This window comes from Marmota marmota, unplaced genomic scaffold (assembly GCF_001458135.2).
Source record: "Marmota marmota marmota unplaced genomic scaffold, marMar, whole genome shotgun sequence".
Classification (NCBI taxonomy): domain Eukaryota; kingdom Metazoa; phylum Chordata; class Mammalia; order Rodentia; family Sciuridae; genus Marmota; species Marmota marmota.
In genome coordinates, this window is record NW_026000022.1 from 4658736 (window position 1) to 4670426 (window position 11691).

The following is an 11691-nucleotide window of genomic DNA, read 5'->3' on the forward strand; positions in this document are numbered from 1 at the left end:
GAAGTTGAGGCGGGGCCAGAGGGAGGGAGGGGCTGGCGCAGCGAGGCGGGGCTCTGCAGTATTTTTGCGGGGTCTTTTTATTTTTTTAATTTTTAAAATTAATTCATTAATTAATTTTGATTAGGTATATATGACAGCAGAACGTATATATGACAATGAACAGCAGATTCGTTGAACATAATTTTAATACAACATTTCATTCCTCTGTTCGTACACGATGTAGCCTCGCATCGTAAGTGCAGTCCTACAGGTCCCTAGGGTAACTGTCCATCTCATTGCAACACAACTGGCAACCTCGGTGGGTTTTGGCGCCTGACGTACTCAGTAAATTTTGGCTACATTGTTTTTTGTGAAATGCGTCTTAGGTGCTAGTTTTCTCAATTACATCCGTGGTAAAATTATTGTAAATGCAAATAACTGAAGACGCTAACACATTTGTCATAACCAGAATTAATTCCCGGTCTTACATTTCTTGTTGCAGAAAAGGAACGTTGCAAATGAGCCTTTTTACATGGTTATTTTAATGAGATTTCGAGAAAATCTTTTCAAGAAGTATTCGTTTACAAAATTGTTTGTTGCGCCACTTTTTACTTCGCCAGTAGGGCGCTCATTCTTGGCTTGTTTGAGCTTTAGAAACCCTCAGAGCCCCTTTAACACTAGTTCCTTGCCCCACCCCTGGGGATTATGAATCGGGTATTGAAAACCCGGAAACGGTTCCCAGGTGCAGTTTATGTGCAGTCCTGAGGACTAATAGGTTCTCTTCTTCCTTGCTGAGTTGCAGGTAGCTGAGATTGGTAGACATTTGCCTTTCACATGTAAGCTAAAATACTGCCTGATGTTTGCTTTATCCTTCTGATATGGAATAAGGACCCACTGTGTAATATGCACAGAAATCAGTACTAAGTTTTGCAAAAAGAAAGTGGTTTAAATTAGACGTGGGTCAGAAAGCTATAGTCGCTGTGACAGGAGAATCATGAGTTCGATTCCAGTCTGGACAACATATAAACTCCATCTCAAAAAAGAAAAGAAAAGGTTTTATTGCACTGTCACGGACAAAGAGCTAATAGAAGCCTAAATTTGCCTCCCCAGTCAGTTGCTGGTAGCAAATTTACAGGAGGGGAGAGGGGGGAAGTTGCTTATTGATTGAATGGCATGAAAGGGAGTTTGAGGGTTCTTTTATGCAGGCACAGGTGGTTTTCATGCCTCTTTACAGATCAAATGTTTCTAATGGGGGGGAGGTAACATGTTCTGCTCTGGGAACTTTAAGCCTGGGACATGACATTCTAAAGGTCATTGATCAGAGGATCTACTTTGCATATATCCGTTCTTGAAAAGACTGTTTCATATGATCGCTAAGTGGAGTCTGTAGGATTTTCCTGAAAGATAGCTTAAGCATTTTGCTATTTAAGGACTTTATCTCTGGGTGTGTCCAGATTCTTAAATGGATTTAATTCTGTTTTCATCTTTTTGTAGAAATTCTCATGCTTTCCTTCCACCATTTCTCTTTCCTGGATGTTAATAACAATGGATTTCCCTTCTAAGGGTAGCTTGAAGTGTAAGCAGTAATTTTGATATGAAGCAATAAAAAAATTTTATTGTCTCTTCCTTTGGCTGCAAGTATTTCAGGAAGTTCAAAACAAAAGTAAAGAAGACAACAAAACAGACAGCTCATACCACAGTTACACAGGGGGAGAAGATGGCCACGTCGTGACAGGCCAAGATTAGAGTGGTGCTGCTATAAGCAAGGAACACCTGGGTTACAAGAAGCTGGAAGAGTCAAGGAAGGGAGATTGTTGGTAAGCTCAGTAATAGAGTGCTTGCCTAGCATTTGTGATGCCCTGCGCTCATTGCCCAGCGAGACACACACACACACACAAAGGGCCAAGGAAGGATTGCCCTCTAGATTCCTAAAGAATAACCTTGGCCCTGACACCTTGATTTCAGACTTCTAGCCTCCAGAGCTATGAAAGAACATATATAAATTTAAACCACTTAGTTTGTGGTATAATTGATACAGAAGTTCATTGTGTGAATATACAAGAATTTATTTACCCATTTTATTGTTGATGAGCATTTAGGTAGTTTCTAATTTGGGGCTCTGATGAGTGGAGGAGCTAGCTACGAGCATTCAAGGAAATCTTTTTGTAGACATAAGCATTTTTTCTTGGCTATATACCCAGGAGTAGAACTGCTAGATCATTGGATATATGCATGCATGTTCTGCTTCAGTAAGCACTGGCAAATATTTTTCCAAAGGTACTGTACCGATTTATACTTCTCCCAGCAATACATGAGAATACTGATTGGTCCACATAGTCAACAATAATTAATGCTTTTCTTTGTAACCATTCAAGTTTCAGATGTATACTGGGATCACATTATGCTTTTAATTTTCCCTTCCCTCAAAGTTGACACTTATTCACATGATATTGAACATTGGGTATTTTCTTTTGCATAGTTCCCGTTACAATCTTTTGTTCATTCTTCTATTTATCTTGTCTCTTACTGATTTGTGGGAGTATTTTTATATTCTAGATATGACTCCTCTGTCAGATATAAGTGTCATGATATTTTCTCCCATTCTAAGAGTGTTTTTTGTTCTATACTTCCTATAATTAGGTTCCTGATTTCATGGGACTACATTTGTTTTGCCAGCTCTTACAGGGCTTTGTGAGATGTTTGTAACATGGTATAAAACCCAACCGCTTCAGAGGGACTGGGGCTACCTTGACTTTGAGTATGGGTCCAAGTAATGCTAAGCATGTTTGGTTGCTGATTTTTACAGTTCTATACCTTAACAGCAGGGGAAGATGAAATTGAGCTGGTCACATATGTTGATGGACTCATTTGTCCTGCTGTTTAACCTTTGCTCCCTGCAGTCTACCTACATAGCTGATCCTCAGTGAAGCATGTCATGGTGAATGCTATCCGCAGAACCATCAAGCCTAACTCCTCATTTATAACTTCCTCCTCCTAGGTCCCAGTGGATCTCCTGAGCTAATAAGGAAGATGCTCAGCTCTGTTGAAAACCATTGCCTCTTAAAGCAAAGATGGTTTCTTAGTCCATTTTCTGCTGCTATAACTGAATACAACAGACTGGGCTGGGAAGAGCATGGCACCAGCACTGCTCAGCCTATGGTAAGGGCCTCTTGCTGCATCCTAACACATCTCTTCCTCTTCCTATTAATCTACTAATGCCCTCATGGGGCCCCATCCCCTTGATCATATCTAATTCAAATGGCCTCCCAAAGACTCCATCTCAAATTCATTAATGTATGAATTTGGGGATTAAGTTTCTAACACATGAGATATTGTAACCATAGCAGATGGTTTGGAGGCAGGTGAGGCATGGCAGTGGGGTATATATTTTGGATCTGGAGAGTGGAGCCCCTTCTCTGCTTTCTGATCCTGATGTAAGCTGCTTCCCTTCCGCCACACTCTTCTGCCAGGATGTTTAGCCTCACCTTGAGCCCTGAGGAATGGAGTCTGCTGTCTATGGATTGAGATCTCTGAAACCATGAGCTCCCAAATAAACTTTTCCTCTTTTAAAGTTGTTCTGGTCAGGTCTTTAAGTCACAGCAGAAAAAAAGCTGATTAAACAGTGTATATTCAGTTTAACACGACAGTAGCCATCGTAAAGATCATCTCCACAGTCAAGAACCCAGGCTCTCCCAGGTTTGGCTCTGGATTTGGTTGCCTATAGTGTTGGTCAGTCATCCCAGCTGGCTCCAGGTTGAATCTTATTGCACTTTCCTGAGCCAGATCTACAAATATGTCCTGTTATGAGAGTTCCTTATGACATAGGATACATGCCCATCAAACATTAGCTCTTTGGCCAGAAGTTTTCTATTGCCCATATAAGAAGGAATGTCTGTATCAGAGATCTTTGTACTGTATGGATGAGATGCTTTTAGAATTCCGTTTTCATTCTGAATTTAGTTATCATATCACTAAAAATACAACAAGGCTTCCCAATAAGTTGGCTTAATTTAAGCTGTTGGTTAATCTTGAAGATGAAGCTCACAGGGGTATTGCATTAGTGTGTTCCACATGTCAATGGCATGGACCAAACATCCAATCTCAGTGGCATCCACCAACATCACTTGTCTTTTCAATTCTGGACTTTCTGGATTCTCTCATTTTTGTTTCCTTTCTAGAAGTAATAAGTCTCTGTTATGATTGAATTTTCCCCCTGCAAAGAGTTCACAAGTTAAGGTCCTAACCCTCAGCACCTCACAATGTGATTTGTATTTATAGATAGGGTCTTTATAGAGGTGATTAGGTTAAAATGAAGCCTTAGCATAAGCTTGATTCCAATCTGACTGGTGTCCTAGGAGGAGATAAGGACAAGAAGTCAGCAGAAGCACACAGGCAGAGAGAGACACCACGTGAGGACACATGGAGAAAATGGCCATCTCTAAGGCAGGAAAGAAGTCTGAGGACTCCAGCCCCACCCAGCACCTTGATCTTGGACTTCCACCTCCAGAACTGTGAGGAAATACAAGTCTACTGTTTTATATCACCCAGTTTGTGAGATGTTGTCATAGCAATGCTAGCAAATTAATACAGCCTATTGAGGTAGTCAACAAAAATCCAGAGAAGACACAAGTCAAATCTCCTGGCCACCATTGTACCATGCAAGTACCGTGTAGCGGATTGCCTCCAATCATTTGGCCACAAAGAGTGCAGCATGATACCAAATAACCTTAGGTCATACATCCCCAGGTCAAGTACATCTTAGACATGATAGTTTCTCCTATGAATATGGAGAATTGTTTTTGGTAGAATGCAAGCTATATATTTATGATGTAACTTGTAATTTGGGAATATCTCTTCATTTCCTCTGTATTGCTTTTTGTGTGTGTTATGATTTGGTTGTGATGTGAGACAATGCAAGAAGGTTTGGAGGAGAAATGACTGTTTTATAGCCTTCACCTAATCAGTGAATTAATCCTTGATGGGACTAACTGAGTAGTAGCTGGATGCAGGTGGGGTGTGGCAGTGGGGTATATATTTTGGATCTGGAGAGTGGAACCCCCTCTCTGCTTCCTGATCATGATGTGAGCTGCTTCCCCTCCGCCACACTCTTCTGCCATGATGTTTAGCCTCACCTTGAGCCCTGAGGAATGGAGTCTGCTGTCTATGGATTGAGACCTCTGAAACCTTGAGCCCCCAAATAAACTTTTCCTCTTTTAAAGTTGTTCTGGTCAAGTCTTTAAGTCACAGCAGCAAAACGCTGACTTAAACAGTGTATATTCAGCTTAACACGACTGTAGCCATCTTAAAGATGTAACCACCATGATTGCCCCTGAGTCAAATAAGTCAGTTTTATTCCACATGGTTTCCCAGTATACTATAAAATAGACAAAACCATTAGAGTGAGATGTGGAACTTTACAATTGGACAGTAAATGTGCCTGTTTTTTGTTTTGTTTTGTTTTGTTTTTTGATAGAGCTCAACCAGGTACATCCCAGTTTGGATGAAGTCACTTTGACCTGATGTAGGGACAGACGAGGCAAGGCACCCAAGACAGCAGGAAACAGTTTTATTTGGCTGTAGCCAGGTTCAGAGGGCACAGTTTTTGCTGTAATCAATCAATCCCCTGAACCCCAAGTTCAGGTAGTTTCAGAATTTTATACCCAGCATGTAAGGGGAGGGGCTCAGAAGTGCACAGTCTGCAGAAGTTCACATAAAAGCAACTTTTTCTTTTACTGTTTTTGGGGCAAGTTAACCCTTCAAGGACAACACCTGAGAAGGGGAGAGCTTCTTCTCCCCTCTCTTTCCTCCCCCTGCCAGCTGTTACCATGGAGCCCAAGTGGTAATTTCTCTTATCTTAGAAATGTAGACATCTCTGTGAAGCCCAGCTCAAGGCCAGAGGCCTTGTTTACACATTTCTACAAACTACTATACTGGATATGTTTGTGAAAAATGAGTAAGGGGGTGTCCAGCACCTGGAGTTCTGATTTCTTCCCGGCCAGTGGCCAAGTAAACAGGGCGACTCGAAAATAGGAAGTTTATCTACATTGGACTCATTTGCAGAGACTCTTTTTGCTGACAGTCCCCAAAATCAGCCATGGTGAAGATTTCTGGAGAATCCAGTTAAGACTTTTCTGTGGAGGAAGGGGGTGCCTGTGGGAAGCCATTCTCACACGTGATTGGGCACCTCCCTGATTGGGTGTGAGGCGTTCTGGCTAAACTGTGTACTAATCCCCACCCTTTCTAGGTGTGAGAGCCCATCCTGTGGGGGTGTGACTGACCCTTGACCCTGAGACCAATCACTGACCCTGACCTTGGAATGCTGTCCCCCTCGACCTTCATTGGATGGAATTTTCCCCTGAATTTCTTGCTCCCCAATAAAAGGCCACTCTCTGGAGTGCTCTCTCTCTCTCTCCTGCTAGTCTGTGTAAATCTCTCTGCCCCACTGGGTGGCTCAAGGCAGGAGCCAGAGGAGGGAGCCGTCTCAGACCTGGTCAAAGAAAAAGGTAATTTGAGTTTGTGTGTGTGTATTTTGATCTCACTAGTTAACTTCTATGCTACGAACCTCTAGTATGAAGCCAGCGTGCTGGTCGCGCGGTGGAGGTGCCACTACACTGATAACTTCATAAGCCTGTCTTCTGACACAAATCGCAGGAATACACTCATCTTGCTTCTATCCAGGACCATGCTTCTGTCCATAATTGCACTCTGTGCAATCCTAGATCTATCTGTTCCTTCAGTCTCACAGCACCTTGGGGCTGGTTCTCGTACAGTGGGGTCAGTTTGTTCCAGAACACTGGTGGAACATTTCTACAAACTTATGGAGAATTAATTTGCTAGCCTATATTGGAGTCTAAAAAATGGTAATAGACTTTGTCTGAGTTATTCCATTATTTAAAGTCTGTCTTAAAGAGTTCTGGGCATATGGCTCAGTTGATAGAGTGCTTGTCTCACATGAACAAGGACCTGGGTTCAATCCCCAGCAACACACACACACACACACACACACACATCTGTCTTTTAAAAAAAAAATCCAAATCAGGAAACCCTTTGTGTACAAGATATTCAGTACATTTATTTTTAACAGTAATAACCTACAAGTTCAGCAATAAAGAAATAATTGGGAAATTCATGGCATTTTCACCCATGGGAATATTATGGAGCTGTTAAAAATGTTTTCTGAGTTGGGGTGTAGCTCAGTGGCAGAGCACTCTCCTAGCATGGACCAGACCTTGGTAGAAGCCTCAACACTACAAAAAAATGTTATTTACTAACCATTTAAAATAAATATAAGACTGGGTACAGTGGCACATGCCTGTAATCCCTGTGGCTTAGGAGGCTGAAACAGGAGGATCATGATTTTAAAGCCAGTCTCAGCAAGTTAACATAAATATAGTGGGCTGGGAAGGTGGCTTAATGGTAAAGTACTTTCCTTACATGGATAAGGCCCTAGGTTCATTCCAGCACTGCAGAAAAATAAGTAAACATAGTAAGTCTTTATCATGGAATACTACTTAGCAAAAAAAAAAAAAAAAAAAAGGAATAAACTATTGAATACGTAACATCTTAGATGAATTTCCAAGGAATTTTGTGTGAAAGAAGCCAATTTCATTAGATCACATATTATATGATTCCATTTATGTAACATTTTCCCCCCCAAGGTTCCAATTTTTACATATATTTTTTAAAGTTCTGTTCAGTTTTATTTTTTTATTGGTTCTTTTGTGTTATACTTGACAGTAGAATCAATTTTGGCTTTTGGTACTCTTTTTTGCTAACATATTAATTGTACATGTTAATGGGGTTCAGTGTGATATTTCCATATATGCATAAAGTGTGCATTGATAATTCCATCTTCCTCACCCCACACCTTTCCTTTTTCCAGTTCCGAGTAATTACTATTTTTTTTTTCAAGTTCACTTTTTTTGGTTGTTGTTTCCATATCTGAGAGATAACATTCAGAGCTTGTCTGGGTCTAGCTTATTTCACTTAACATAATGTCCTCCAGTTCCATCCATTTTGCTGCAAGTGACAGGATTTCATTCTTCTTTTTTTTTTTTTTTTTAAGAGAGAGAGAGACAGAGAGAGAGAGAGAATTTTAATATTTATTTTTTAGTTATCGGCGGACACAACATCTTTGTTTGTATGTGGTGCTGAGAATCGAACCCCAGGCCACATGCATGCCAGGCAAGCGCGCTACCGCTTGAGCCACATCCCCAGCCCAGATTTCATTCTTCTTTATGGCTATATTCTATTCCTCTGTGTGTGTGTGTGTGTGTGTGTGTGTATCACATATGTTTTATTTATTCATCTGTTTCTGAGACTTGGATTGATTCCATATCTGAACTATTGTGAACAGTGATACAATAAACATGGGAATACTGATTTCTCTTTGTGTGCCGATTTCATTTCCTTTGGACATATATTGAGGAGTGGGATAGCTTTATCATATGGTAGTTCTATTTTTTTATTTTTTTCAGGAACTTCCTTATTGTTCTCCATAATGGCTATATTAATTTACACTTCTACCAACAGTATATAAGAGTTCCTTCTTTTCCACATCTCCTTCACCATGTTATTTTTTGTTATTTATTTATTTTTGTAATGAATATTCTAACTCGGGTGAGGTGGTATCTTGTAGTTTTGATTTGCATTTCCCCGATGGCTTAATGAGCATCTGTTCATATTTATTGTCCATTTGTACTTTTTAATTTAAAATTTTTAATGTATTTATTTTTTTGAGAAGTATCTACTCAGACCATTTGTCCATTTTTTAATTGAATACTTATTTTTATTGTTAAGTTTTTCTGAGTTTTTTAAAATATTCTGGATATTAACCCTTTGTCAGATGAATAGGTGGCAAACATTTTCTCCCATTTTGTAGGTTCTCTTTTCTCTGTTGATTGTTTTCTTTGCTGTGCGGAAGGTTTTTAGTTTTATGTCACCCCATTTGTCAATTTTTGCTTTGGTTTTCTGTGCTTTAGTGGTCCTAACAAAGCATCTAGTTTTGTTCTTTTTGCTCAAAATTGTTTTATCTGTTTAGGATTTTTTTGTCCTTCCAAATGAATTTTAGGATTGCTTTGTCTAGTTCTAAAATCATTGTCTGTATCAATGTCTTGAAGTCTTTCCCCTCTTTTCTTCTTGTAGTCTCAGTTTCAAGTCTTACATTTAGGTCTTTTATCCATTTTGTATTGATTTTTTTATAGGGTAAAAAGATAGGGGGCAAGTTTCCATATTCTGCATGTAGATATCTTGTTTTCTGGCACATTGGTTGAAGAGGCTACCTTTTTCTAATGTATGTTTTTGGCATCTTTGACAAGAATTGGTTGTAGATGCATGGGTTTGTTTCTGGTATCTCCACCATGAGCCAAGGGTATATAGGTCTATTTTTATGGCTCTACCACGCTATTTTGTTGACGATATCTCTGTAGCAAACTAAAGTCATGTATTGTGATGAATCTAGCTTTGTTATTTTTGCTCAAGATTGTTTTATGTGTTTAGGATCTTTTGTCCTTCCAAATGAATTTTATGATTGCTTTGTCTAGTTGTAAAAAGAATGTCATTTGTATTTTTACTGCATTGAATCTGTAGACCACTTTGGATAGTATGGACATTTTAATGATATTAATTCTTCTAATCCAAGAACATGGGAGTTTTCCCATCTTTTAGTGTTTTCTTTAATTTCCTTTGTCAGTGTTTTACATTTAATTATAGAGCTTTTTTGCTCCCTTAGTTAAGTCTATCCCAGGGTTTTTTTATTTTTTATTTTTTATTTATTTATTTATTTATTTTTGTAGTTGTAGATGGACAGAATGCCTTTATTTTACTTGTTTATTTTTATGTGGTGCTGAGGATCGACTGAACCCAGTGCCTCACGCATGCTAGGCAAGCACTCTATCACTGAGCTACAGCCCCAGCCCGGGGTTTTTTATTTTTGCTTGGCTATTGTGGCTGGGATTATGTTCAGGATTTATTTCTCAGCAAATTCATTATTGGCATATAAAAAAGCTACTAATTTTTGTATGTTGATTTTATATCTCACTACTATATTCAATTTATTGGTTCTTAAGCTCCTTTAGTGGAGTCTTTGGGTTTTTTCTATGTATAGAATCATCTTATCTACAAACAGAGATAATTTTACTTCCTTCTTATTGTTATGCTCTTTATTTCTCTCTCTTACCTAATTGCTCTAGCTAAAACTTCTAGCAGTATATTGAATACAAGTGATGAGAGTGGTAACTTGTCCTCTATTTAATCTTAGAGGAAATGCTTTCACCTTTTCCCATTCAGTGTGATTTTAGTTGGGAGTTTGTCACATGTAGACAGTATTATGATGAGGAATGATCCTTTTATACCTACTTTATTCAGAAGTTTGATCATGGAGGGATGTCAAATCTTATCAAATGCTTTTTCTGCATCCAATGAGATGATCCTATAATTTTTATGTATTTCTTCATCATGTTGATTTAATGTATTATGTTTGTTATTTGCATACATCAAACAACGCTTGCATTGTTGGACTGAACCACCTTGATGGTGGTATATGGTGATTTTTTATATGCTGTTGAATTTGTTTTATTAGTATTTTTTTGTTGGGAGTTTTTGCATCAGGGATATTGGTTTTTGCCGTTGTTGTTGTGTCCTTGTTGGGTTTTGGTAAGAGGGCACTTCAGGCCTTATAGGATGATTTCTTCCCTTTCTTTTTTTTTTTTTCTTCCCTTTCAATTCTATGGAATAGTTTGAGAAGAACTGACATTGGTTCTTCTTCAAAATTTGGATAAAATTCATCAGTGAAGCCATTTGGTTCTGGGATTTTCTTTGTTGAGAGACTTTCTATTACTCATCACCATTATTTGTTTAACAAGCTTTTATATTCTTTATTTATGTTCTTAATCATATGTGTCCAGAAATTTGTCCATTCCTTCTAGATTTTTCAATTTGCTAGCATATGATTTTTTTCAAAATAATCTTTAAGTATCATTTTTATTTTTGTAGTATTTCTTACAATGTTTCCCTTTTTGCTTCAAATTTTATTTATTTGGGTCTTCTCTCTTTTTTCTTGGCTAGTCTAGCTAAAGATTTATCAATGCTGTTTATCTTTACAAAGAAACACCTCTTTGTTTCATTGATCTTTTAAGTCTCTATTTTATTTTTTTCTGCTCTGATCTTTGTAATTTCTTTCCTTCTATGGATTTTGGGTTTGGTTTGCTATTGCTTTTCTAAGTACTTATTATGTATCATTAGGTTGTTTAATTGAATTCTTCCTTCCTTCCTTTCTTCCTTCCCCTCTTTCCTTCCTTCCTTCCTTCCTTCCTCCCTTCCTTCCTTCCTTCCTCCTTCCCTCCCTACCTCCCTTCCTTCCTTCTTTGTAGGTACTCATTGTTATAAATGTCCCTCTTAGTACTGCATCCCCAATCTTTGATATATAATGTTTCTATTTTTTTGTTGTTGTTGTTTCAAGGGATTTTTAAATTTCCCTCCTGACTTTCTCAAAGACCTATTATTCCGAGGTGTGTTGTTTGGTCTCCAGGTATTTGTAAAATTTCTACAGTTTCATTTGTTATTGACATCTAGTTTTATTTATTTATTTTTTATTTTTTTTTTTGACATCTAGTTTTATTCCATTGTAATCAGAATAGATGCAGGATATGATTTCAAATGTTTTAAGTTTTGTTAAGACTTGCTTTGAGACTTAATATATGGTCCATCCTGGAG

The 11691-nt window shown here is 38.4% G+C and overlaps 1 long non-coding RNA gene across 3 annotated transcripts in view; it reads left to right on the forward strand.

Annotated features, from left to right (window-relative positions):
- LOC107158518 overlaps window positions 1–4804 on the forward strand; it is a 5146-nt gene extending 342 nt beyond the window's left edge. Inside the window, exons 1-4 of one of the 3 annotated variants that reach the window (XR_007350294.1) lie at window positions 31–259; window positions 1619–1796; window positions 2978–3138; window positions 4335–4804. This is a non-coding gene — a long non-coding RNA (uncharacterized LOC107158518). The other 2 variants (XR_007350295.1, XR_007350293.1) reach the window with 2 other exon arrangements.
- The last annotated feature ends 6887 nt before the right edge of the window (window positions 4805–11691 follow it).